Below are 27,188 nucleotides of genomic sequence, written 5' to 3'. Positions count from 1 at the left end.
AATATTGCATGGCCCAGAACAGAGGAGCAAGCTGTTTCCGATGGAAGAGTCGTGAATTAGCCTGGCAATTCAAGCTGGGACTGAAGATTTCACAGCAAAGGCACCCATGAACTACCACATTTCCTATCCAGTACTTTTCCGTGTACAGTGGTACCTCGGGTTACGAACGCTCCGGGTTACAAACACTTCGGGTTACAAACTCCACTAACCCGGAAGTAGTACCTCGGGTTGCAAACTTTGCCCCAGGATGAGAACGGAAATTGCGCCTCAGGTTAAGACCGGTTTCGGGTTAAGGACGGACCTCCGGAACGAATTGAGTTCGTAACCCGAGGTACCACTGTATAAGACTGGGGTGTTGTTGTTTTTACTGAAAAATAATGTTTAAAATCGTGGGTCGTCTTGTACAATGGGTAGTGCCTAGGGGTGATGTGGGATTGGTTGATGCCGCAAGCCGGAGATGGTCGGCAGCATGTTATTGGTGTCTGCGGTAAGGCGTGATTGGGTGTTGCTGTGGCAACTGGGCGGGGAATCGGCTGCTTCTGCCAGTGAGCAGTGAGTAGCTCCTGAAGCCAGGAAGTGCCAACTGCCCTACCAGGCTGGCTCCGGGCTGCTGACTGCCGCTGCTAAAGGGGAACAGGGGACGTCCGGCGGTACAGATCTCCTGCCCCCTTCCCCCTTTGTTCTGACTGATTGGGGGAAGCTCAGGAGTTGCGGGTGGGTGGCCGTTGCCCAGTTTTTTAGAAAAACTGCACATTTGTGTTTCACAGGGTGCGAAAGAAGGGATTTGCACCTTTATACAATATGCATGTGCGCTTGGGCCCAGGATCGTTTGCCTCACCATCCCCACGACTGACTCCCTGTTGCTACTCAGCTTCAAAAAAAAAAGGGGGGGTCCCCCGGAATCATTGAAAAAAATCTGGTAACCATACCCTAGAGGTGGTGGGTTCGGGTTTTATTTCCGGGCTATTTCACCCAAACAGGTTGACCACCTGACGCTGGCAAAAGCTAGGAGTGACTTGCCGTGTGTGACAGAACTGCCATCTTGCCCTTGGGTTCGTTTAAGGAACATGTTGTACGCATTTTTTTGCCATTTAGCTCACCAGAGGAGCAGTCGCAACACAGATTTATCCAGTACCAACAAGAAAAATAACCAGATCATGCCTCGACTGCTGTCTATATCTCCAGACGTATGTTGACACGCAAACTGCCGTTTCCATTCTGAACCATTTGTCAAAGGCCATTTGTATTCCCCGCCTGGGAAGGCAAAACAAACAGACCTCCCAGCGCTGTGTGCAGGTTCCTTTTAACGTGTGTTTTATCAGAAAAAAGCTTCTCTCTCCCTCCCCAGTCCCCCAGCCTCTGACTGTGCTTTGTGTCTCATGCCTCTCCCCACAGACTTGACTGAAAAGGTCACCTCTTACCTCGGTGCCGGAGACTCAATGCCGACCGCCGACATCCGAAAGCAGCCGCCAAATGGATGTCCCCCAGCGGAAGTCATGGATTTTGCCTTCTCATCATCTGTGTGTCGCTGCCAGGCACAATGGACTCAGGGTTTTTGAAGGTCTTGGAAGGACCGGGTCACCAAAGGTGGCCTTTGAACTGCAGAAAAAGGAACAGAGACCAAAAAGAGAAGGTTAACATCTGGTCAAGCGAGGGAGGGGGGGAAAGACCTGTGGAAATAGCAGACCTGACATTTCAAACAGACAGTCGATTCGAATGACAATGGTCAAGAGTGTACTCCATTGCCAGCAACATCAAAGCCTTTGCAGGGTCAGCTGAACCAGGTGGGGGGTAGCTGATGGATCTCAAACCATTGGTGAGTTAGAGACTTCCCCCTACATGTGAAGACAGGATCTAGTGGATTAAGCAGATGAGACTAATAGTGGGTCCAATGGTAAAGAAGGCTGTCTCTGCACATGCTGTGTTGAGGGAAGCGAGAGGCAGATGGGGCTCATAAACTTGGGAATGTAGCCCATCTAAGAGAAGAAAAATTCTGATCCCAAACCTCAGCTGCCTTGCCTTCTTTGGGAGAAGAAAAGGCTAAGGGTCCCCAAACTAAGGCCCGGGGGCCAGATGCGGCCCAATCGCCTTCTCAATCCGGTCCGGAAATCAGCATGTTTTTACATGAGTAGAATGTGTCCTTTTTTAAAAAATGCATCTCTGGGTTATTTGTGGGGCGTAGGAATTCGTTCATTTCCCCCCTCCCCGCAAAAATATAGTCTGGCCTACCACATGGTCTGAGGGACGGTGGACCGGCCCACGGCTGAAAAAGGTTGCTGACCCCTGGAGTAAACCCAACACAAATCTGGAGCAGAGTCCCTAAGGCGGTTCGATGGTGCCTTGTAGGCGTCCTTCCTGCAACTCCTGCAGCCCAGCTGGTGCCAAATGTCTTGCTCTGCTTTCCTTTGGACCACATCAGTGAGGGGTCTTGTCATCTGGGCAGCCTAGGACCTCCAGACACACTGCCCAGGCTTGCGCCCCAGGAAGGTTACTTTGGTGCTGCTAACACAGTGGTTTGACTTCACCCTAGTAGACACACCCCATTGTCTTTCTAGACCAGTGTTCCCCAAACTTGGTTCGCCAGCTGTTTTTGGACTACAGCTCCCATCACCCCTAGCTAGCAGGACCAGTGGTCAAGGGTAATGGGAATTGTAGTCCAAAAACAGCTGGAGAAACAAGTTTGGGAAACACTTCTCTAGACAGACATAAACCAACAATAATTAGGTATACATGTGTACTTTGCACACGTTAGAATGCACACTGAAACACTAATGAAATTTTGTGAGGACTCTTACGAAAAATGTGTGATCATATGCAGAAGTGTCCAGCCCTGGAGTCTACATGTAGATATCATTAGCATTTCCTTTGTTCTGCAGTGACAAACTGGGAGGGGGGGACCCAGCCCCCTCCTCAAATGCATTTCAAAAGGAAGATACAGCCATTTTGGTATGCAGATGCCCTTCACATCTGGCGTACTCTGCATGAATTTTGCACTCAGATACCTCAATCTTAGCGTGGCCTTAACCCTCCTGCACATTAGGCAATTTTATTATCTTCAAAATCCATATCTACACATTTCAGATGTATTGGGCAAAAATCCTATTAAGGACAACAAGATTAGAAAAGGCCATTATAATCCAGTGCTGGATGGTTCCACAAAGAGAGTAATATGCAGCCCCCAAGGTGAATGCCAGAGAAGATGGAGAGACCAAAAGGATGGGGGTCAGCACATCAAAGGAGGCAGGTCGGGGGCTGGAGAGACGTTAATGAGTCCGCGAGCAAATATTAACAAAGAGAATGCCGGCTTGAGAACATCTCTCGGGCAGTTCGCAAGGTATGTGGAGAGAGAATGGCTACAGCATAATCAATCAGATAGATGGGTTCCCCAAGGTTTCATGGGAAAGCGAGAGATGCTCAGGATGAGGTCTGACATCTGTGCTAGAAAGAGAGGAACACACGGCAACAATTCCTTAGGGAAAGCAAAGGTGCAGCCAGGTGACAGTGAGATAATTCAGACACCTGACTGCTGGCTCAATTGTGAGATGGTAATTAGGATTGAGCTGAAAGTACTCACAGGTGTTGTTGAGGCGTTGGCTTTCTGGTAAACATCTCAAGCAGTTCCAATAAACGCCTCCCTTATCTGATGGCTTTTTCTAGACCAGGCATAAGCAAACTCAAGCCCTCCAGATGTTTGGGACTACAATTCCCATCACCCCTAGCTAACAGGACAAGTGGTCAGGGATGATGGGAATTGTAGTCCCAAACATCTGGAGGGCCAGAGTTTGCCTATGCCTGTTCTAGACCTTTGTTTGCTTTTTATTTTGCCTTTCCCTTGCTTGTCCTCACTGTCCATTCCTCTCCTTTGCCTCCAGAGACTGCTGATTGGCTATCCTGCATGGTTATGTGATCCCTGATTGGGCTGGACCACCCATTGGAAGCACTGGGGGGAAATGGCGCTGAAGCCAACTCCTAAATATTTTTGTCCCCTTTACACCTGGGGGGTTGGGGGTCTTGGAGGGAGGGTGTTTGTAGCACCAGATATAGGGTGATGAAGGCAGGCATTTGCCTTGCTAAGGCATCAAGCTGAGAGGGGCTGCAAAACTGGGAAGCTTCAAAACTGAGAAGCTTCATTTGGGGGTGCCAATTTTTGGCTTCTCACAGGTTGCCATCTTTTGAAAGATTACCAAAGTATGCCCCTGGTGTTTTGGGTCCAGGGGAGGGCTGGAGGAGTGGGAAGTCCAGAGTTCTTCTACGGCTCAGATTTTAACTTGAGCTGGGGCAGAATTCTCAAGGCCAGCTTTGCAAGCCCCCAGAGCCTGTAAAAACGAGCCCAAATTTGGAAAGCTTCACTGGCACCTCTGTTAGACATATAAAATCCCTTAAATTGGCAATTAATTGCACGTAACCAACAGATTAGAGCTTAATGGGGCTAATGTGCGGGGAGAGGAAAAATGGAGGGGTCCTGACGGGCAAGGAGAGGAGGGAAAGCGGATAATTCTAATGGATATTTTAGGTGGGGGGAGGAGGAGGAGGAGGAGGAAGAAGAAGAAGAAGAAGAAGAAGAAGAAGAAGAAGAAGAAGAAGAGTTTGGATTTGATACCCCGCTTTACCACTACCCGAAGGAGTCTCAGAGCGGCTAACATTCTCCTTTCCCTTCCTCCCCCACAACAAACACTCTGTGAGGTGAGTGGGGCTGAGAGACTTCAAAGAAGTGTGACTAGCCCAAGGTCACCCAGCAGCTGCATGTGGAGGAGTGGAGACGCGAACCCAGTTCACCAGATTATGAGTCCACCGCTCTTAACCACTACACCACATTGGCTCTGCAAAGCAAGCAGCCCGCACACCTATCAAATGAGGCCGGTGAGACAAGATCCTGACTAGGTTCCTCTCCCCTGAAATAGCAGCATCCATAAGGTGGAGGAGAACCTCCAAGCAGTGGTCCTTGGAGTGATGACAGGGGAGGGATGAGGAGCATCCCCCCCCCTGTTTTAAACTCTGAAATGTTGGAGGTGGGTCAGAAACCTTTCATTGTCAGGGAGCGGAGGGGTTTTGCCACGCTTTACTTTTCTGACCCTAAATGTGGCACTGTGTCCTATTTGACAGAGGGCAGTCCTATGTTTGAAGGGCTGTTCAGCAGACAGAAATACCACCCAGCTCACCAGATTGGGGAAGACTGTGACCAGGTGAGCTGGACACCTGTTCTCTTTCAATGGTACACCAAAGAAAACCCTCTGTGTTGCAAAACAGAACACTCTTTCAATTATAGCAATCCCTTCTCAAGTGTGCACCTAGCTGCATATATCAGCATATGGGTCATGGGTTCGAGCCCCACACCAGGACAAAAGATTCCTGCCTTGCAGGGGGTTGGACTAGATGAGCCTTGTGACCCCTTCCCACTCTACAATTCTATGATTCTAAGTGTCTATGATTCATACAATTCAATGATTCTTTTGTCATTTCTTGGGCCACTCCATTGGCATCAAGCCTGTTTTTAGAACGATAAACAGAGAGCGTGATTTCCCTAAATCTGCGCGAGTGTGTGGTCAGGGGTTGGGGACTGTGAATTTCTTAAAGTCTCCCCCTCCTCATTCTGTGATGCCTGCATTGCAGCGGGTTGGACTAGATGACCCTTTGGCTCCCCTCTGTCTCTACAATTCTTTCTCCCACAATAATACAAGCACCAGGTGGAGGTTTTGCGTGTTAGCCAGATTCAGTGCTTTTCCCCTGATGGGATGCAAGGGTACGTATACCCCTAAACATTTTCTGAATCTTTGCACTTTTGTCCATTTACTGTATTTATTTCCTCCCATTTGAACTATAAAATTGAGATTTTCTTGAGTCAAAATGAGAGTACCCCTAAACATTTTTTTTAAAAAAAGATTAATCTGAAAGGGTAGTTCAAAAACAGTGTGGATAGAAGCAGAAGCGTTTTGGGGAAGGGGTGCTTTAATGGGGTGATCTTTATCGATGGCTTGCCAGCTCTCGGCTGAAATTCATCTGGTGCACGACAGAGACTTTTGGCATTCACACTCAGCCCTGCCTGACAATAGCCTCAGCCTCATAAGTCTCGAACGGCAGTCGAGAGATGCGGCCGATAAAGATTTTGCTGCTGGAACGCAATTCCGCTGCAGAGGAGGCAGCCGGGATAGATCGCGGCACATTCATCCATCACCGCAGGAGCCCGTGCGGTAATAACAGATGTTAAAAGCTGCCAAACTTCTTTCTGTCACTAAACTAAAGAGACGTATAATCCCCGAAGCACAAAGGGAGCACATCTGATGAGCACAAAGTAATTTTTACATTCACTTTCCCTGAACTTAACCACACTTTGCTAAAAGGTATCACACTGCCGTCTGAACAATAGCGCCGAGCCGGGCAATCAGCGCTGAATGAATAATTTGAAAACCAAAGCGCCGTTTTGGATTGAACCAGTTCCCTGACACATTCCGACCTGACTTTCTTCTTTCCTTTTTTGGGTTGCTGCTGCTGCTGCTGTTGTTACTACTAGAAAAGCATCTGCAATTTTTATCTCTTCCACCCTGACAGCTTATATGAAACACCATTTAAAAACACATACTGATAGCGGACTGTCAGGACTTATATCTCCAGTTCCTAACACTGTCATGTTCCCTCTTCAGCATTCTGTGGAAGTCTAGATTGACTCAGGCCTGGTCTCGTAGAACTAGAGAGATCGAAGGGACCCTGAGAGTCACTTAGGCCAACCCTCTGCAATGCATCCATGACATTGGTCATCCAACCTCTGCTTAAAAACCTCAAATGATTAAGAATCCACCACCTTCCAATATGCTCTGTGTATGGTGTTGGGGGAGGGGTAGTAACTCTGGTGGAGGACTCTTCTGGGGCAGTTTGTCCATATTTGGTCACAACCCTGCACTCAGCTATCACTTGTGGTTCTTAGAAGCTGTCAGCAATGGGGCTCATCAACCTGGGAAGGGAGCCCATCCAGGAGAAGAACAACTCTGGTCCTAAATCTCTGCTGCTTTGTGGAATATCTTCAGGAGAAGAAAAGGCAAAGAGTCAACCCTACATTGCTACAATGGCCGCTCAGATACTACTAGCCCAGAGATGGAAGGAAGAGGTAACCCTGACCAGAGAAGAATGGCAAATCAAGTTGACGGAATATGCCGAAATGGCAAGACTAACTGGGAAGCTCAGGAACTAAGAAGACAAGAAATTTAAAGAAGAATGGGAAATGCTTATAATATATACAAAATCATTGCAAACAGGTCCAAACATTAGCAGGATTTTAAACACACTTGTAATGTACAGATAATCTAGGAAGATGAAAAATTGGAGAAGTACTGATATGCAGTTGAAATAGAATCAATAGGACCCATGGAAGGGATGTGGGGGGGGGCGAGTCAGGAGATTCAGAGTAATCTCAATAATTGGTTTTGGAAATGTTTTTGTTGTATGTTTATATTTTGGAAAATCAAATAAAAATTTATTTCAAAAAAAGAGAGAAATGAGTCAACCCTACACATATCCAGACTGGAGTCCCTAAGGCGGTTGGAAGACAGCTAGGACACCTCCTTCCAGCATCTACTGCACCCCAGCTGGTGGCAGATGTATTGCTCTGCTCTCCTTGGGCCCCATGTTCTTCTGGGAGAGAAGTCAATAGACTTCTCCATTGTCTCTTGAGACAGACGGGCGCCAACAACATTTCCATCATGTCTTGCCCCCAAGGAACTCAAGGTTGTGTTCAGAGTTCTCCCTCTCCCCATTTTATTCTTACACCATTCAAACTACCATAAGCTGCGGCCGGCAACCTGACCATGCTACAGCCCCACCACAGGTGGTTCATCTCAGTGGGAACTAGACCAAGGATGAGGAACCTGTGGACCCCTAGAGGTCACTGGACTTCAGTTCACATCAGTCCCTGCATGGCCAGCGATCAGGGATGATGAGAAGGATCTGGAGGGCAACAAGTTATCAATCTCTGCATAAGACTGTGATCCAAGGCTATGGAACTGCAGGCATGACCTCTCAGTAACAGATAGACTGATTTTTCAAAGGCAGCAAGGTAGATGATCCCAAGTATCCTCTGGCAGGAAAAGTCTCCACATTGCTACCGTCACTACACTCTGCTTAGCAATAAATTCGGATGTCCGCCTTAGGTAATTCAGGTCCCATTTCCCAGCTTGTAAATAGGGTTTCCACCTGTCCTGTATAATAACAGGATTGTCACGTATATCAGTGTAAAATGCTATGTCCTGTATTTCAGGTCATCCTGCTTTCTCTCTGTCTCTGTCTCTCTCTGACAAAACAAAAATAAAAATAAAAATCCTTCCAGTAGCACCTTAGAGACCAACTAAGGTTGTTCTTGGTCAAAACAAAATAAAAAATTCTTTCCAGTAGAACCTTAGAGACCAACTAAGTTTGTTCTTGGTATGAGCTTTCGTGTGCATGGACACTTCTCTCTGACAAGTTAGGGACCATCTCCAAATGCAAGTGTTGGAAAGGGTGTGTGAAAGTTCATGCATTTAAGTTCTGGGAAGCCAAGCATGGGCAGATTTACAAATTGGTGTGTATGTGTGTATGCACTTGTGTGACAAATCACAGAGGGGTCATCCTGTTAGGCTGCAATAGATTGTAATGGGTTGCTTCGAAGTCACTTGAACAACAAATATGGGGGGGGGATCACTCCCCAACTGCCTTTGCCCTGTCCTGCCCTGCCCTGTATTTTGCCAGAACAAAGGTGGCAACCCTACCTATAAAGCAGGAATAAACACCAGGACCTGGGAGGCCAGGGTTTGAATTCCCATCTCTCAGCCTGACCTACTTCACAGGGTTGTTGTTAGGGTAAAATGGAGATGGAGAGAAGTCTGTATGCCTCCCTGGCCATTGGGTTGGAGATGGAACATAGATGAAATAAATAATAATAATAATAATAATAATAATACAGTAAATAAATAAAAATAGTATTGAGATAGGGTTGCCAGACCTCCAAGTGTGACCTGAAGTCTCCAGGTTTGCCTGTTCCCCTCCAGCTGGCAGGTGGGGGGCTTGAACCTCCAGGTGGGAGAGAGTGCCTTTAATATACAGTGGTACCTCTGGTTACGTACTTAATTTGTTCCAGAGGTCCGTTCTGAACCTGAAACTGTTCTTAACCTGAAGCACCACTTTAGCTAATGGGGCCTCCTGCTGCCGCTGCATAGCCAGAGCATAATTTCTGTTCTTATCCTGAAGCAAAGTTCTTAACCTGAAGAGTTATTTCTGGGTTAGAGGAGTATGTAACCTGAAGCGTCTGTAACCCGAGGTACCACTGTATTAAGAAGACTGTGTATGCAGCTTGCAAGCTTCAGTTCAGCAGTTGCTGGCTACAAATCATAGCATAGATATCTCTTGTGCTGGGGGCTGCACTCCTCTGCTCCCCTCTCCTAATTAACCCCCATCTCCAGGGCCTGCCCTGTGTCATCACTCGGGGCCACTCTATGACATCATCAAGGGCTGCCCCTAGGTCTCAGGTTTGCGCCCTGAAACCTCAAGGTCTTGGGTGCTCCTGACCTGGTAACCCTACACTGAGCTGCAAATCTTTTCCAGTTGGACCGTGATATAGGTTGTTAATCTATCATGGGAGAAGTCAAAGGGCTTCCAAGTCAGACGTTCCCTACCTCCCTGGCTGTGGAATTTCTCCCTTTCTTCTCCTCCCCACCCCATGTTTCCTGTAACATCAATCTGCTTGGTCCAGAAAGACTGGTGCTTTTTGCTTTTAACCGACAGAGGCACGGCCGTGTGGGCTGAGAATTGCTAAAAATTAAAAACCCCTTGTCGCCCGTTCTCCCTCTTGAAAAGGAGAGGCATTTATTCAATGCTCTGGAAATAAGCACTGCAAATAAGCGTCTTGGTGAACGACAGTTAGAATAATAGCCAAGCCCTGCACCACCCAGAGAACAGAGGAACGCGGTGGACTCCCGGGAGCACATTTCTATAATAAAGCCTTCTGTTTCTTCTGTCGCCAGCTTACAGTATCTTCCTTAATGTCTCAGCAAAGCTGAGCGGCTCTCCGGCCCCCTGCAGATAGATTAGCTATCATTACGCTTTAAGGGCATTGGAATTACAAACTTGCAAAGCAATAGATTGGTACTTATAAACCACAGCTGGACAGCTTCAGATTAAGCCTTTTTGGGTAGTGGGGAAGGGGGAGAGGAATTAAATGTTGAGATTTCTGGATTGTGTGCATGTTTTCAAACGCCAGGCTTGTGCTTTACAGGCTGCTTGCACATACTTCAGTCTCTGTTCTCACAAATTGTTGTTGTTGTTGTTGTTGTTGTTGTTGTTGTTGTTGTTGTTGTTGTTGTTGTATTTATTGACATCCCACCCTATCCCCAGACCGGGACTCAAGGCAGCTTACACCAATTTAAACGATGCAGATAAAATACAAAAAAGCTAAAAAAAAAAAAGGATAGCAGACAATTGTTTTTAAAGCAATTAAACTCTAATAGACTTAGAACGCATCTAGTAAAATTCAGATAATGAAAAGAGCACAGCACTATTTAAAAGCCATTTCCTTTACAAAAGAAGAAGAAAGCCAGTCCGTTCCCAAAACAGTCTTCACCTGACGGCAGAGGGACAGCAAAGAAGGGAGCCAGTCTGGCAGGAATGAGAGTAGAGCCTCCTTTGAAGATCTCAGAGCCCAGACAGGTTATATGGGAGTATACAGTCTTGGCATTAATGTATTGATGATCTAAATTTTGCTGTATTTTGTAATTTAGCAAATTATGTTCTAAGCCAGCTTGAGCCTAGTTTGCTGTGGGGATGATTTAAAAACTGTTTCATTTGACTGAATATTAGATATTAGATATAGATTTTGATTTTGTCCCAACTGTCCTAATATTAATTGCATCTAACCTTTTAGATAGAAAGCATTAGGCTCGGTTTTTGTGTGCCTGCATTTTGTAACTCTCGTGCTGTCCTCCTACTACACTGTGCAAACATAGCATGCCACTTCCAGCCTTATCTGACCCTAGAAGGGCAGCTGATGTTTTGCGAAAGAGGGGTGCGTTGAGTTAGCATCTGCCAGGGATGGTTAACAACAACAACCAACAACAACAACAATTTATTTGTACCCCGCCCTTCTGGCTGGGTCCCCCCAGCCAATCTGGGCAACCTCCAACAGATATTAAAATACATTAAAATATCACAGGTTAAAAACTTCCCTAAACAGGGCTGCCTTCAGGTATTTTCTGAATGTCAGATAGTTATTTATCTCTTTGACCTCTGATGGGAGGGCGTTCCACAGTGCGGGTGCCACTACCAAGAAGGCCCTCTGCCTGGTTCCCTGTAGCTTTGCTTCTCATAGCGAGGGAACAGCCAGAAGACCCTCGGCACTGGATCTCAGTGTCCGGGCTGAACGATGGGGGTGGAGACGCTCCTTCAAGTATACAGGACTGACACCGTTTAGGGCTTTAAAGGTCAGCACCAACACTTTGAATTGTGCTCAGAAACGTTGAGATTCCTGCATTGCAGGGGGTTGGCACTAGATGGGGCCCCTTCCAACTCTACATTTCTATGAAGCGCAGCTTCTGGGTCAAGCGCAAGGGAAGTCCCACATCTTCTAGCTGCCCGTGTCCAAGAGGAGGAGCGGGGCTAGGGTGTGGTGTTCATGCCCCTATCAGCACCAGCCCTGCCCATTTGACTGTGCAACGGGAAGCGCCTTAGCAAAAACGAGGGGGGGCACAGTTCGTTCATTCTTAATTGGGCCTTCATCATGTCAGGCTAAAAAGGAGCCAAATCTACAGCTGTTCCTGCTCTTCCCTGTCCGTCAAAGCCAAAGCGAGAGAATATTCCACGTGGATGAGAGATAAGTGGCTGATGGACTTTCTGACATACAGAAGCAGTCAATTAAATGGGAGTTTACTTAGAAAATAAACTCTCAACAAATGCTGCTTCCTCTCCCCCAGACCTTCATCCATTGCACAAGCAAAACCAGGGAGGTCCTGGCAGCATCCCTTTTTCTATAATAAAGATCACTACCTGAAGTCCTCTTCCTCTTCCCCTATTTATTATTTCTTACATTTATTTGTCGCTTCCTCCCCATGGCAACTCAAAGCATCTTTCATAAAACCCAATGAAAGTCGTTTGTTTGTTTTAAAATAGAAAATGACTCCCAATCAAATGATATGCTTGTCCAGATTTTGCAATGTGCCTAAAATGTGCATTTTAATGTTTTGAAAAATGCAAGTTTTGGGGGGAACGGCATACAATAATGCAGACAGTTTAAATGCAAACTTTCCATGCATCTGTTTTTTTTTAAAATGGGACACAGTTTTTTGATTGAGTGCCAGCCAAAATAAAACGGGGCGGGCTTTGGTTGATGTGCCCATCCCTACCCTCATGCTGGAAGGTTTGTGGGCAAAAGAGGAAAAAGCCTGACTGTTAGCTATGGAGCAGAAGAGGGAGGGAGGGAAAAAGGATGAAGCCAAGCCCAGCCTTCTTCGAACTGGCTCCTTCCCAATGCTAATCTCCATCACATTCCAGCATTTTGACACAATGCGAGAAGGAACAAACAGGGCCCTTCTTCCTTCCCTTCTGATCTCACATTCAGAGTCGAGGTTTGCTGGTACCGGACTCAAAGGCGAAACGGAAATCGCTGCACAGTGACACATCTGTGCCGTTCCACTGTCCATTCTCTTTTCCTTCTCAAAGAGCTGCTGTGTGCATTAAGCAAACAGCTCTGCCCGAATCTCCGGTGGAGGAGAGGAACACTTTGGGGGGGGGGTATGGATGGGACGGGGGGTCAACAGCAAAAGGGCAAGAGGGAAGTGGGGAAGACGAGCTCAGGTTTGCCGAGTCCAATACTTTAATGAGGATGCTCTTCAAAAGAAAACAAGGACAGAGCAAATGTACATTGGCCACATTTTTTTTGGGGGGGGGGGGTTGATTATCTGTATCACCAGGGCAAAGCATCCATGGTCAGAACCACAGACAAGCCCTGTGGGATCAGATCAAAGATCCACGTAGCTCAGCACTGTGCTTTGGTCTGGTCACGAAATCAGAAGACGCCTGCTTCTTGGGAGAAAAGCAATGACAAACCTAGACAGCATCTTAAAAAGCAAAGACATCACCTTGCCGACAAAGGTCCGTATAGTTAAAGCTATGGTCTTCCCAGTAGTAATGTACGGAAGTGAGAGCTGGACCATCAAGAAGGCTGATCGCCGAAGAATTGATGCTTTTGAATTATGGTGCTGGAGGAGACTCTTGAGAGTCCCATGGACTGCAAGAAGATCAAACCTATCCATTCTGAAAGAAATCAGCCCTGAGTGCTCACTAGAAGGACAGATCCTGAAGTTGAGGCTCCAGTACTTTGGCCACCTCATGAGAAGAGAAGACTCCCTAGAAAAGACCCTGATGTTGGGAAAGATGGAGGGCACAAGGAGAAGGGGACGACAGAGGATGAGATGGTTGGACAGTGTTCTCGAAGCTACTAACATGAGTTTGGCCAAACTTCGAGAGGCAGTGAAGGATAGGCGTGCCTGGCGTGCTCTGGTCCATGGGGTCACGAAGAGTCGGACACGACTGAACGACTGAACAACAACATGCTTCCAGGCAGGGCCGTCTTAGAGGGATTGGCTGCTGTGGTGCGGTGATCCCTCGGCGCCCCCGGCATGCCGCCTCTCCGCCCGCCTCCCTCCCACGCTTTCCGCCCCTCGGGAGGGGAGGTGGACGAGCGGGGGATGAGGGGCATGGCGCTGGAGCGGCGCGGGGCTTTGCACACCCTTCCAGCACTCCAGCTGGGGTTCCGGGAGGCGAGGGCGGCTGGCTTGCAGCCCACCGGTGTGCGAGCGCCCGCCCGCCTGCCCGTGGGGGCAGGGGCAGGTTGGGGAGGGGGCGCCCGGTATGCCGGCGGGCTTGCGGGGGTGCTCCTGGAGGGCCCAGCGCCCTGGCGCGGCGCGCCACCAGCCCCTATGGATGAGACGGCCCTGCTTCCAGGGAAACCCTGAGCCAGGACAAAACAAGTAGTAGCATCCTTCCATTTTTACCCTCCACCAGCTTCCCTAATTAAGACAATGGATCAAAAAACTATAAAACATTAAAGCAAAGAATAAATACACTATTACACACACACACCGAGTGGTGAGAGACTCCAGAGCTGCTTGTGCTCTTCCAAGGTTCGGAAATGGAGACTTCAGCGTCTTTTATTTACACACATGCACAACCTGAGCATAGGGTGGAGGGGCTCACAACAGCAGATCTTGTGCCCCCAAAACATTTCCAGGCAAGCTCCAAGTCAAAGCTTAGGGTCCAGCACAAAGCAAATGTTTCTCTGTGTCTCCCCAGCCCCCAATATCAACCAAAACTCACATACCCCATTCTCTCATGCGCAGACCCCCTTGGCCTATTGTTCTCCATCCTAGGTTGATGGGTGAGGTGGGAAAAGGCTCACGCATTTGCCTCTATGGCAACAGAGCAACCTCTTTGGACATGGTAAATGGCAGCACTTCACTGGCCAGCCAAAGCCATTCCCTTAACAAAGGAACTGTTATGGCTTTTACTGCAGCCTCTCCTGCTAGATTCTAAGTAGGCCTGGAAGGGGCCCAGGATATTATCCAGACTCGTCTCCCCCTCCCTAAAACTCATACCACTACAGTGAAAAAATCAGGGTAAGAAAACACAGGACTCAGCTACATTAGTTTTGAATGTGTTATAAACATGCAACACCAGATGGCAACAGAGAGCAAAAAACATTTGTAAGCGATTTTCCATAGTGGTTTTTTTTTGTTATAACAATTTAATTTCTGACTTATTTATACTATTTCCCCCCATGTGTGTAGATCCATCCACAGAGAACAATACCCATTTAAAACATCAACAGCCAGAAGTTAGAAGACCAGAGCAGAGGTCCTGGGTTCAATTTCCGGCATCTTTAGGGAAGAGACCTCTGCCTCAAACCCAAAGTGCCACTGCCAGTCAGTGTAGACATTGCTGAGCTTTGTTTAGTCATTTAGTTGTGTCTGACTCTTCGTAACCCCATGGACCAGAGCACGCCAGGCACTCCTGTCTTCCACTGCCTCCTGTAGTTTGGTCAGACTCATGTTGGTAGCTTCGAGAACACTGTCCAACCATCTCATCCTCTGTCGTCCCCTTTTCCTTGTGCCCTCCATCTTTCCCAACATCAGGGTCTTTTCTAGGGAGTCTTCTCTTCTCATGAGGTGGCCAAAGTACTGGAGCCTCAGCTTCAGGATCTGTCCTCCCAGTGAGCACTCAGGACTGATTTCCTTCAGAATGGATAGGTTTGATCTTCTTGCAGTCCATGGGACTCTCAAGAGTCTCCTCCAGCACCAGAATTCAAAAGCATCAGAATCCAGCTCTCACTTCTATACATCACTACTGGGAAAACCATAGCTTGAGCTAGATGGACCAAAGACCTGACTCTTTCTATGTTCTCAGCTGCCCTTCTACAAAGCAGAACAGCTATTGACAGATTTCTCTGGGAGGAGAGTTCTACATGCTAGGCACCATCACAGAGAAGGCCTCACTGGCCAAAAAACCCCACAGTGCGGTGCTGGGAAGGTTCTCCGGTGCTGATTTCAACATTCAGGGAGATTGATTCATACAAGAGAAAGCGGTGCTCAAATTGATGACTCCTATACCACATAAGGTGTTTTATTCACTCAATCATTCATCCATCTATCAGCTGCCCAACCACAACAGCTCTCTGAGTGACGTACAAATAAAAATAGATTAAAAAATGTAATTACAATCCAAGAAGACAACCGTGAAAGCAGCAAATCAAACTCAGTAAACAAAACCATTCTGAAGCAGGAGATCTAGAGAGTAAGATATTTCGTGGAAACAATCAGTTTGGTTCATATGGAAAGCGAAAGGGATACCCGTTCATGGAGTTAGAACAAAATTATGTGTGGCTTGGAGAAAGTGGGCAGAGAAATGTTTTTCTCCTTTCATAACACTAGACACTCATGGACACCCGAATAATAATAATAATAATAATAATAATAATAATAATTTCTTATTTATACCCCACCCATCTGTCTGGGTTTCCCCAGTCACTTTGGGTGGCTTCCAACAAAAGATTAATAATAATAATAATAATAATAATAATAATAATAATAATTTCTTATTTATACCCCACCCATCTGTCTGGGTTTCCCCAGTCACTCTGGGTGGCTTCCAACAAAAGATTAAAAATACATTAAGACACCAGTCATTAAAAACTTCCCTAAACAGGGCTACCTTCAAATGGCTTCTAAACGTGAGGTTTATTTCTTTGACATCTGATGGGAGGGCGTTCCACAGGGCAGGTGCCACAACCGAGAAGGCCCTCTGCCTGGTTCCCTGTAACTTCGCTTCTCACAGGGAGGGAACCGCCAGAAGGCCCTCAGAGCTGGACCTCATCATACAGGCTAAACGATGGGGGTGGAGACACTCCTTCAGGTATTCTGGGCCAAGACTGTTTAGGGCTTTGAAGATCAGCACCAACACTTTGAATTGTGCTTGGAAACATACTGGCCGAATGCTGGAAGGTTCAAGAAAGCAATCCTTCATGCAGTGAAAACTATGGAACAGGGTCCCACAGAAGGGAATGGTGGACACCAACTTGGATGTCTACAAAAGAGGCTTGGGCATATTTGTGGAGGAGGATTTCGAGAGCTACTAGCCATGATGGCTATGCTCTGCCTTCACAGTTGGAGACAGCAATGCTTGTTGGTGTTCAGTCGTTCAGTCGTGTCCGACTCTTCGTGACCCCATGGACCAGAGCACGCCAGGCACGCCTATCCTTCACTGCCTCTCGCAGTTTGGCCAAACTCATGTTAGTAGCTTCGAGAACACTGTCCAACCATCTCATCCTCTGTCATCCCCTTCTCCTTGTGCCCTCCATCTTTCCCAACATCAGGGTCTTTTCTAGGGAGTCTTCTCTTCTCATGAGGTGGCCAGAGTACTGGAGCCTCAACTTCAGGATCTGTCCTTCTAGTGAGCACTGAGAGCTGATTTCTTTGAGACTGGATAGGTTTGATCTTCTTGCAGTCCATGGGACTCTCAAGAGTCTCCTCTAGCACCATAATTCAAATTCAATGCTGCTGAATACCAATTTCTGGAATCCAATCATGGGCAGAGGGCTCTTGTACTCAGGTTCTGCTTGCTGGTTTCCTATTGGAGCATCTGGTTGGCTACTGTGAGAACAGGGTGCTGGACTAGATGGGCCACTGGCCGGATCCAGCAGGCTCTTACGTTGCTACCCTTTCTCCTTTGAGGAGCAACCAGACTCTATCCCGCTCTTTCCACAATGCTGAGTTGGTGCCATTAAGTCTGCTATAATAAATGTTCACTTCTTCCTTCACATTGTCTTTTTAGGACAGGAGGCAGGGCACAGGAAGAAATTATAAGGCTCTTGAACAACCTCTGTCTCCTTGGCCCCCATCCAGATGTTTTTGGGTGACAACACCCATCCAGCCCAAACATCTGGTGCAGGGCCATCTTAGGGAGATCGGGCGCCATGGCGCGGCGATCCCTCTGGCGCCCCCAGCATGCCGCCTCCCTCCCGCACTTGCCGCCCCTCGGGAGGGGGGGTGGGCGAGCGGGGGATGAGGGGGGTGGCGCTGGAGCGGCGCGGAGCTCTGCGCGCCCTTCCAGTGCTCCTGGGACGGGAGGCGAGGGCGGCCGGCTCGCAGCCCACCCGGGACCAGCATGGGCAGCAGCGGCTGCGCCACCAGCGCGCGAGCGGCCGGCCGAAAGCCCGCCCGCGGGGGCGGGGGCGGGTTGGGGAGGGGGGTGCCCGGTATGCCGGCGGGCTCGCGGGATGCCCCTGGGGGGCTGGCACCCTGGCGCGGCGCGCCACTAACCCCTATGGATGTGACGGCCCTGATCTGGTGGGCACCAGGTTGGTGAAGGCTGCCCTATGAAGTTCCTTTTGACATATGGAAGCTGGTTAAATGCTGCAAAGTGTGATTAGCAGATCAGCTTGAAGGGTGGTAGAAGAGGGAGATAGGTTGTAATTTATAAATAGTTTCCCAAAGAGAAATCTTCCTTGCATAGTTCCCAGCACCCATGTTTGGATAACAAAAGAGCACATGACAGCCTGCTGCCGAAGCCTCCTGCTGGTAAAATCACTTGAAGACTCCTGAGATAAGGAGAAGGTTTCTCTTTCTCTTTTCTTCTCCCCAGAGGGCTGACTAACTATTGTGTAAAAACTATGCAAAGAAAAAGGATGGGAGAAATAATAGTAATAATCCCACGTCGTTCACAAAGACCCCTCTGCCTCTTTAGTGAATTTGTTCATCTAACACAGGAGCTGGAAGGCAACAGATTGATCGACCACATTCCTATGGCACCCCATGAGGCTCAAATTTATGCAAAAGGCCTGTTGAATAACCAGTTATTCTTTGTCCTTTTCCTTCATTGAACCCCAAGCCTGCCAGAGGTCCAGAGCCTCTGCTGCTTTAGGAAATGGACATAGATCAGTGGTTAGACCATTAGGTTGCATACAGAAGATCCTGGGTTCGATCTCCAGCATCTCCATGTAGACCAGAGAGAGACTTCAGTCTGAAACCATCGATTGCCGCAGCCAGACAGCATAGACAATAAAGTAAATGGACCAATGGTTTCACAATAGGGACGAATGCCAAAATCTACACATAGGCAGGAAGAATCAGATCGATGCATAAATATAGGCTGGGGGAAACCCAGCTTGCCAGTGGTCCATGTGAAAAGGTCCTAGGCGTCTTAGTAGACCGCTAGCTTAACTCGAGTTCACAGTGTGATGAAGCAAAAAAGACAGGTGCAATTCTAGGCTGCATCAAGGTCAGACCCCACCTGGAGTCCAATGTCCAGTTCAGCTTTTCCATATCCTTCTTAAACTGTAAAGGTGTGCAGAGGAGGGCAACCAAGATTATCAAGGGCCTTATGACGAACGGTTGAGAGATTTGGATATATTTAGCTTGGAGAAGAGGAGACTGAGAGGTGATATGGGAGCCACCTTCAAGTACCTGAAGGGCTGTCCCATGGAAGATGGAGCAAACTCCTTTTCTGCTGCTCCAGAGGGTAAGATCCTAACCAATGGATTCAAAGGGCAGGAACGGAGATTCCTGCTAAACATTAGAAATAGCTTTCTGGTGGCAAGGCATGCGTTGCAAACACAGCTCTGTCCCCAAGAGCTGGCCACCACTTCCCAGCCTTACAGCAGCTGCCACATGAGCCTAAGGGTAGAGTACTACTGAACATGGGACGCGGGTGGCGCTGTGGGTTAAACCACAGAGCCTAGGGCTTGTCGATCAGAAGGTCGGCGGTTCGAATCCCTGTGACGGGGTGAGCTCCCATTGCTCGGTCCCTGCTCCTGCCCGCCTAGCAGTTCGAAAGCATGTCAAAGTGCAAGTAGATAAATAGGCACCACTCCGGCGGGAAGGTAAACGGCGTTTGCGTGCACTGCTCTGGTTCGCCAGAAGTGGCTTAGTCATGCCGGCCACATGACCCGGAAACTCTCGGTGGACAAACGCCAGCTCCCTCTGTCTGTAAAGCGAGATGAACGCCGCAACCCCAGAGTCGTCTGTGACTGGACCTAATGGTCAGGGGTCCCTTTACCTTTACTTTTACTACTGAACGTGGAGTCTTTGTATAGCCATCATGACTAGCAGCCATTGATACACCTCCTCCTCTACCATTTAATGGCATTGGCCAACCCCTGGTTAAATCCCTCTGGATTAGTGGTGCCCTCCCACCACCACCGGAAAAAATATCAACAACCTCAGATATGCTGATGATAATACCTTGATGGCAGAAAGTGAGGAGGAATTAAAGAACCTTTTAATGAGGGTGAAAGAGGAGAGCGCAAAATATGGTCTGAAGCTCAACATCAAAAAACCAAGATCATGGCCACTGGTCCCATCACCTCCTGGCAAATAGAAGGGGAAGAAATGGAGGCAGTGAGAGATTTCACTTTCTTGGGTTCCATGATCACTGCAGATGGTGACAGTCACGAAATTAGAAGACGCCTGCTTCTTGGGAGAAAAGCAATGACAAACCTAGACAGCATCTTAAAAAGCAGAGACATCACCTTGCCGACAAAGGTCCATATAGTTAAAGCTATGGTTTCCCCAGTAGTAATGTACGGAAGTGAGAGCTGGACCATCAAGAAGGCTGATCGCCAAAGAATTGATGCTTTTGAATTATGGGGCTGGAGGAGACTCTTGAGAGTCCCATGGACTGCAAGAAGATCAAACCTATCCATTCTCAAAGAAATCAGCCCTGAATGCTCACTAGACACGACTGAACGACTGAACAACAACAACCCCCCCCCCAACCACGTACTGTGTCTGCGAGTTCCATAGAGTTATCTTCATTTTTATAGGAGGACTTCCTGGAATTAGTAGCAGTCAGGGCTGAGATTCAAAAGGAGAGAGCGAGACGGGAAGAAGCAGCTAGCAGCAGGTGGGTGTTATGGCCAGGAGTTTAAAAAGAGGATTGTACAAATGCGAGGAGGAAAACCGCCCCTCTCCAATCCCAGTAGTGTTAATGAGAATTCTCCTCTACGATAAGAAATATATAACTTTGTACAGATGTATCTCTGGCTTCTCGAGTTGAGGCTGCTCTTGAGATCTAGCAATCCAGCAGAACATCAGGTGAAACTGATGGGTTTCGACCCAGAAAAGGCCATCAAGCAAAAGAGTGGGATGGGCCAGAGAAACAAATTGGTTTCGGGATGGAACAGAAAGGATCAAGAGTGACCATAAGATATGCAAGTAATATCTCTCTTGGACTGTGGCTATAATTTGACAAAAAAATTCTCAGTCTATAAAACTTAATACAGCTCCTGTTATATTCCTCCCAGATTACGAACCTCGGTGCCACTGACTCATAAGCGGCGCTGAAGATGCCATCGTGTTGCAATCGAGCCTCAAACATGTAATTTGGTTCAGCGCTAGAAGCACAGACCAATTGGCAGAAAATAGTTGGTGTGTTACCAAAAGTATGATTGGAATCGAAAGCACAGAGGTCTCCCAACGAGACATGCAAGCTTAAAAGGAGAGACCACACAGAGGAAGCAGGGGGTGCTGGTGGGGTCACCCTGTTTTCTGGTCCAAGTCGCTTTTGCATGTGGTCACCCATAAATCCACTCTGCCCTCCTTTCCTCATTTGCTAAATCTGCACAGAAATCCACGATTTGAAATTTGCTTTTCTCGCACAACCTGTGTTTCTAAATGCGTTTGGACATACTTTTTTTGAGCTGAGAAATGCATCGAAGAAGTGCAAAAATCTTCTGATCCAGGGCAGATCACAACAAAATTAGTGAAAACCGAGTTCTTCCAGCATTCTTCAATGGAAAAGCAAGGGTGGGAGCTTAAGACCCGACAGTTGAGTGAGTGCTGACAGTCCTGCAGTCTTAGCTGTTGTTGGAGATGGAACCTGGAATAATTTTCAATGAAACATCTGCTCTATAGACATTCCCCATTGACCTTGAATCTATCAGATAAGCATGAGCTGTAGAGGTGTGGCGCCCAGCACCTCTCTTAGTGGCCTGCTGCCAAAATGCATATTATTTATTTATCAATCAATTTCATACAATTTATATGCTGCTTTTTTAAAAACAAAACCTTGAAGCAGTTGACTAAAAGAGTAGAACAATAAAATTAGTGCTAAGAGCAAACTGCACACCTATTTAAAATATTCCTAAAATGAAAACCAGCAGACAACTGAACACACACACACACACACACACACACACACCAGCATCCTAGATACCTGGGTAGGCTTGTCTAAACAATTTTTTTTTAAGCAGGCTTGGGGGGAAAGGGCTGTGAAGGTGTCTGCCTAATGTCAAAAGGCAGGGAGTTCCAAGGTGTAGCTGCTACCACCATGCTAACAGATGGAACTCATACCAATGTGGAACGAGTGTTATGTAGCATTGCTGGAGGTATTTGGAAGCATGCAATTGGAACGTGTGTCTGCATGCTTGGCACATTGTTTGGGGGTTATTTCAAATCCACAATTTAAATTCCTACAGTCTTCTCTAAGTACCCTGTCCCCATTTTAACCTGTATAGAACACATTCATTTTTATGGGTGCGTAGGTCTCATTATTTTATTTATTTATGAGAAGCTCAGCTCTGCCCTCGCCGGTCTCGGAAGGATCCTTTAAAAAAAGTCCCATATGACCAGAGAATTTGCGCCTGTCCATTGGGGGATATAGGAAGCCCCAAACACATTTTTTTTTAGATGTCCCTTTTACGATGAGGCACGTAGAGAAACCATTGACCCCCTGCTGGTGAGGCTTGCTGACCTCCCGGTAAAGCAAAAATTTGATCTTCTCCTGTTAAGCAAAGATCACAAGACGACCGAGTTGCTTGCCAGATTCATGCACAAGCGCCGAAACCTGGAAGTAACCCGTTCCAGTACTTCCGGGTTCGGCGTGGTCCGTAACCCAAAAACACGCAACTCGCAGCGTTCGTAAACCGAGGTATGACTGTACTCTATTCCGAACTTTAAAATAGAAAGCGTAATGCTGGTAGTCAACAAAAGAGGTTTAAGGTTTGTCTCAAGGCAAATCTAGAAAAATGTACTATAAACACCAACAATAGGGAAACACTTGCCTGCGATCGCTCCAGTTGGAGAACAGCCTTTACCAAAGGTGTCACGGCCCTTGAAGACACTCGAACTCAGGACCCAAGGGAGAAAAGTGCTAACGGGAAGGCACACTTGGCAAATCCACACCGTGATCAACTCCCATCTGGAAACCTCTGTCCCCACTGTGGAAGGACATGCGGATCCAGAATTGGCCTCCACAGTCACTTACGGACTCATTGTTAAAACCATGTTTATGGAAGACAATTTTACTCAGCTACGAGTGATCATCAAAGAAGATGATTTCATCAGCCCTAGATGAACATCTAACACAGAAATCCAATGGCATCGGTCAGTTCCCAAGAGCACAGAAGCAAGAATTTGGAGGATATGTTGAAATTCACAAAAAGGGAAGAGGGGGACCCCCCCCCACTTTCCATGCCTAAGTGAGGGAAGTTATGTAAATAAAGGGCAACGAGTGGCACATAATTACACAAAATTGTTACTTAGTAATGGATGTAAATAACCCAAAATATGTAAAGGGGGAAACCGGATGATGAATTAGAACTAATTACTTTAAGCTAATTAAAATAAGAATGGCCGGAATGGAAAATATGTTAATAGCCCTGAACCTGCCATTTCCAAGGGAATTTACATATAAGTAGGAGGAATGCAAATTCGGCTTCAGCGCTTGCCAAAGAGTTGGAGATTTAGCACTCAGTGTTTTCCTAAGGGGGTTTGACTGCAGGAACAGATTAGCGCTGGTAGTGGAGGTGAAATTTCTCATTCTCTGACCAAGTTCCATTTTACAGGAAGTATTGGATCACAGATGCGAAGTTCCAATAAAACAAACGACAACAAGGCCAAGGGAAGAAAACAAAAACCCAAAGCCAGAGAGATTCCGTATGGCTTTCATCCCAGGCCAGCCTTTCTCAATGAGAGGGCCCTCTGGGTATTTTGGACCATGTGATTCGCTGGCTGGGGCCAGATGGGTGGGGTATAAATATATTATTATTATTATTATTATTATTATTATTATTATTATTATTATTATTAATTTATTATGGATCACCAAACAGACACTGAGAACTGAGCATGCTCCGTGGTCCCTGAGTACTGAATATCAGCTGGAGAATGGGACAGAAAACTGGACTGGAAGGCGTGATGGAGAGCAGCAACAACCAAGATAGACACAACATCCAGCAAGGACAAGAAGAAAATATGGACAGAATAAATACCACACACAGGAAAAATAAGAATACTAATCTTCACTGGCAGACTTATAAATTTTTAAATGTGTTAACACAAATAGAATTTAAAAATATTGCAGCTGTTGTATAACGGATTATTAGTACGCGATTGGAATGTAATTGGATTAAATAAGAGTTTGGAAGCAGAATTAAAGTAAATTATCAAACCTTCAATTGTGGCACGCAGGGAGTCACCTAAATTATGTAACTGGGTATTTGATTGATTGATATTGGAATTGATATGATAATTTTGTATTGGTACAATGAGGCGTATATTGGGTTATTGTTATTGAAAACTAATTTAAAATTTTTTTTTTTTTTTTAAAAAGAAAACTCGACTGGAATGGAGTGCCTTGGAAGAGGGCATGGCTGGCTGGCACCTTGAATGAGAGCACTACGCATTGTAATATTTTGTTGGGGGTCCCACATCTGTTTAATCATTCAAATCGGAGACAGGCAAATGGAAAGAGAAATACAAATGAACTGCGGTGCTTCCAAAATACTAAGTGCATTAACAGGAGATGGAACGGAGGAATCCTTTTTATTGGGACAAGCAGAAGAAACTCATTAAGTTGCAAATAGCTGGAGTTAAGAAAATGCATGTCCTTGTAGACAGACCAGGAGGGGCTGGGGTTGGAAACCAATAAAAATGCCCCATGCTGACATTTGCATTTCAGAAGCTTCTCCCAGCTAAACAAATATCAGGGAATGGCACTATTTGCATATTTCCTTTAAATACATCCATTTAGGTTTGGTGAGAAGGACCTGTGTATTTTTGTGTGTGTGTGTGTGTGTGTGTGTGTGTGTGTGTGTGTGTAACTGTAAGAAAAGGAACTGATGTTGGAAAGGCCAAACACCTGTTTCCACATTTCCCCAGAGCTCCTGCATTTGCTACTCAAAAAACTGGGGGCAATGGAAATGGGGGACCTAAATTAGAAAACTGTAGGGTGGGAAGGTGTGGTGGTGCATTATGGGACACATTTTCTGCCAGAACTCCAGATGCAACACTTTAGGACACCCCCCCCCACTCCGCCAAACCAGCAACTGAAATTGGTGCCAGGCACTTGTTTAGATCCAAGAAATTAAAAGAGATGTTTGCTGCTGTTGAGAGTGGAGACCGTTAGGTCCAGTTGCAGACGACTCTGGGGTTGCGGCGCTCATCTTGCTTTATTGGCCGAGGGAGCCAGCGTACAGCTTCCGGGTCATGCGGCCAGCATGACTAAGCTGCTTCTGGAGAACCAGAGCAGTGCACGGAAACGCCGTTTACCTTCCCGCCGGAGCGGTACCTATTTATCTGCTTGTACTTCGTGGTTTTGAACTGCTAGGTGGGCAGGAGCAGGGACCGAGCAACGGGAGCTCACCCCGTCGTGGGGATTCGAACCGCCGGCCTTCTGATCGGCAAGCCCTAGGCTCTGTGGTTTAACCCACAACGCCACCCGCGTCTCCTTTGAACCTCCTCTTAGTCCGGAGTAAATGACTCCATACATCCTTTACTACTCTTATCGCCCAAAACAAGAAAGAGGTTTGTAAAACCTGAAGACTAACAGATGTGTGATTATGGCACAAGCTTTTGTAACTCTGCAGTAGATTCTATTTCTTGGTCACGCAGTGGTGTGACAAAGCGGCATAACTTAACAACTGACTTACATATATGGTTATTTGGTAGCTGCTATTTAAGACTTCTAAAGCGGAAAGAAGCGAGGCCTTTCACTGGACCAAACAATACTCTCAAGGTTGTAAGGGCAAGCTTTCAAGCTAATTCTAGGCTTGGTCCAATGAAAGCAACAGCCTTGCTGTTTCCCTGCTCTTTCTGGTTCTCAAGGCGGGGACACTCCCGGTTATGTTTAAAATGTTGCAGCCCCTTCCACTTTGGGTGTCTAGCTTGCTCGCAGAACATTCCTCTTGCCACCTTGTGGTGGGCTGGAGGTCGCCTTGGCAATGTCAGAAATGCTGCTCTGTTGCAAAACTGGAATAAACAATATAAAGAGAGGGCTCAACTGGAAAAGCAGTGGGAGGGGAAAATAGAACGGAGCGTACTGGAAAGTGGTAGGAAACCATTGCTTGGGAACCAAACTGCATCTCATTTCCCAGGTAGGACCGGACACAGCCCCTGTCAGAAACCCTGGATATTAGAACCTAATTCTGAGGTACCAAATTCTGACAAGGAATTGATAAGAACTCCATTGCATAAAGCATTATGGAAAGATTTTGCAAGCAGGGTGTTGTTGTTGTTTTTAAGGTAATGAGTGGACAATATGGCATGACTATGGAGCCTGGTGCCTTCTCCCCTAAAAATCAAGCTTAGATGATTTGAAAGTTGACAAAAGATAATAGGTTTTAAAGGGGGGGCAACCCTCTTCTTTAGATAATTTTAGAAAACTGAGATAGGACAGCTGAATATTCTAATATTAGATAAGTTTGTCAGCTTGTAAAGTTAAAAGGCAAAGGGACCCTTGACCATTAGGTCCAGTCGTGTCCGACTCTGGGTTGCAGCGCTCATCTCGCGTTACTGGCCGAGGGAGCCAGCATGTAGCTTCCAGGTCATGTGGCCAGCATGACTAAGCCGCTTCTTGTGAACCAGAGCAGTGCATGGAAATGCCGTTTACCTCCCCGCCAGAGTGTTACCTATTTATCTACTTGCACTTTGACGTGCTTTCGAACTGCTAGGTGAGCAGGAGCTGGGACCGAGCAACGGGAGCTCACCCCATCGCGGGGATTCAAACTGCCGACCTTCTGATCAGCAAGCCCTAGGCTCTGTGGTTTAACCCACAATCCCACCCACGTCCCCTTTGTCACCTTGTAGGGTGGTTTTATTTGTGGTGGCTGCAAAAAAAGAGAGGTGGGAGTTCCTTGAGCAAAAAAGGAGCTCTGTTTTCGGACCGGAGTACTGGTCCTTGAAGAGTTCCTCTGGCATTCCGTCAAAGGGAGCTTAGGAGACATGAGCTGGAAGCAGAGGCTCAAAAGACCCCAATTTACTCATCTCTGATTGGGAAAAGTGTCTCACTAGGAGCTCTCCATGGTGCTACATGGATCCCTGGCAGGGTCCTCTTCAGGACCAGAGCAGGCCAGGACTCCAGAATGAGGGTGGTGGAAAGTAGGTTGAAATTGCATCCCTTGGTCTAAGACCCATGTAGGACATGGCACTTGGGGAAATATATATATATTAGATGGGGGCATGCAAAGGGCATGGTGTATTTTTGGTGGTGGCGGAGGAGCCTCGTTCCACTTACCAAATTTCCCAAAGAGAAACAACACACATTTCACACAAATGCTCATGCTCGACATGTATTATCTTTGATGAGGTTACAGCCTTTTAAAAATTTCTGGTTCAATTATAACTTGTAGGTGAAAAGTGTTTCTCCTATTTTATAAAAAGTTTAAAGACTTAATTGTCCCATATGTGATT

The 27,188-nt window shown here is 46.9% G+C and overlaps 1 long non-coding RNA gene across 2 annotated transcripts in view; it reads right to left on the bottom strand.

The window, feature by feature from the left end:
• Positions 1–1,431: 1,431 nt before the first annotated feature.
• LOC117057157 overlaps positions 1,432–27,188 on the bottom strand; it is a 137,383-nt gene continuing 111,626 nt past the window's right edge. Inside the window, exon 3 of one of the 2 annotated variants that reach the window (XR_004427800.1) lies at positions 1,432–1,599. This is a non-coding gene — a long non-coding RNA (uncharacterized LOC117057157). The remainder of the gene's footprint in view (positions 1,600–27,188) is intronic. The other variant, XR_004427799.1, reaches the window with a different exon arrangement.

The sequence above is a fragment of the Lacerta agilis genome, chromosome 13 (genome assembly GCF_009819535.1).
Source record: "Lacerta agilis isolate rLacAgi1 chromosome 13, rLacAgi1.pri, whole genome shotgun sequence".
Lineage (NCBI taxonomy): Eukaryota > Metazoa > Chordata > Lepidosauria > Squamata > Lacertidae > Lacerta > Lacerta agilis.
Note: the sequence above shows the minus strand (reverse complement) of the source record. Positions and strands in the feature narration are given on the sequence as shown.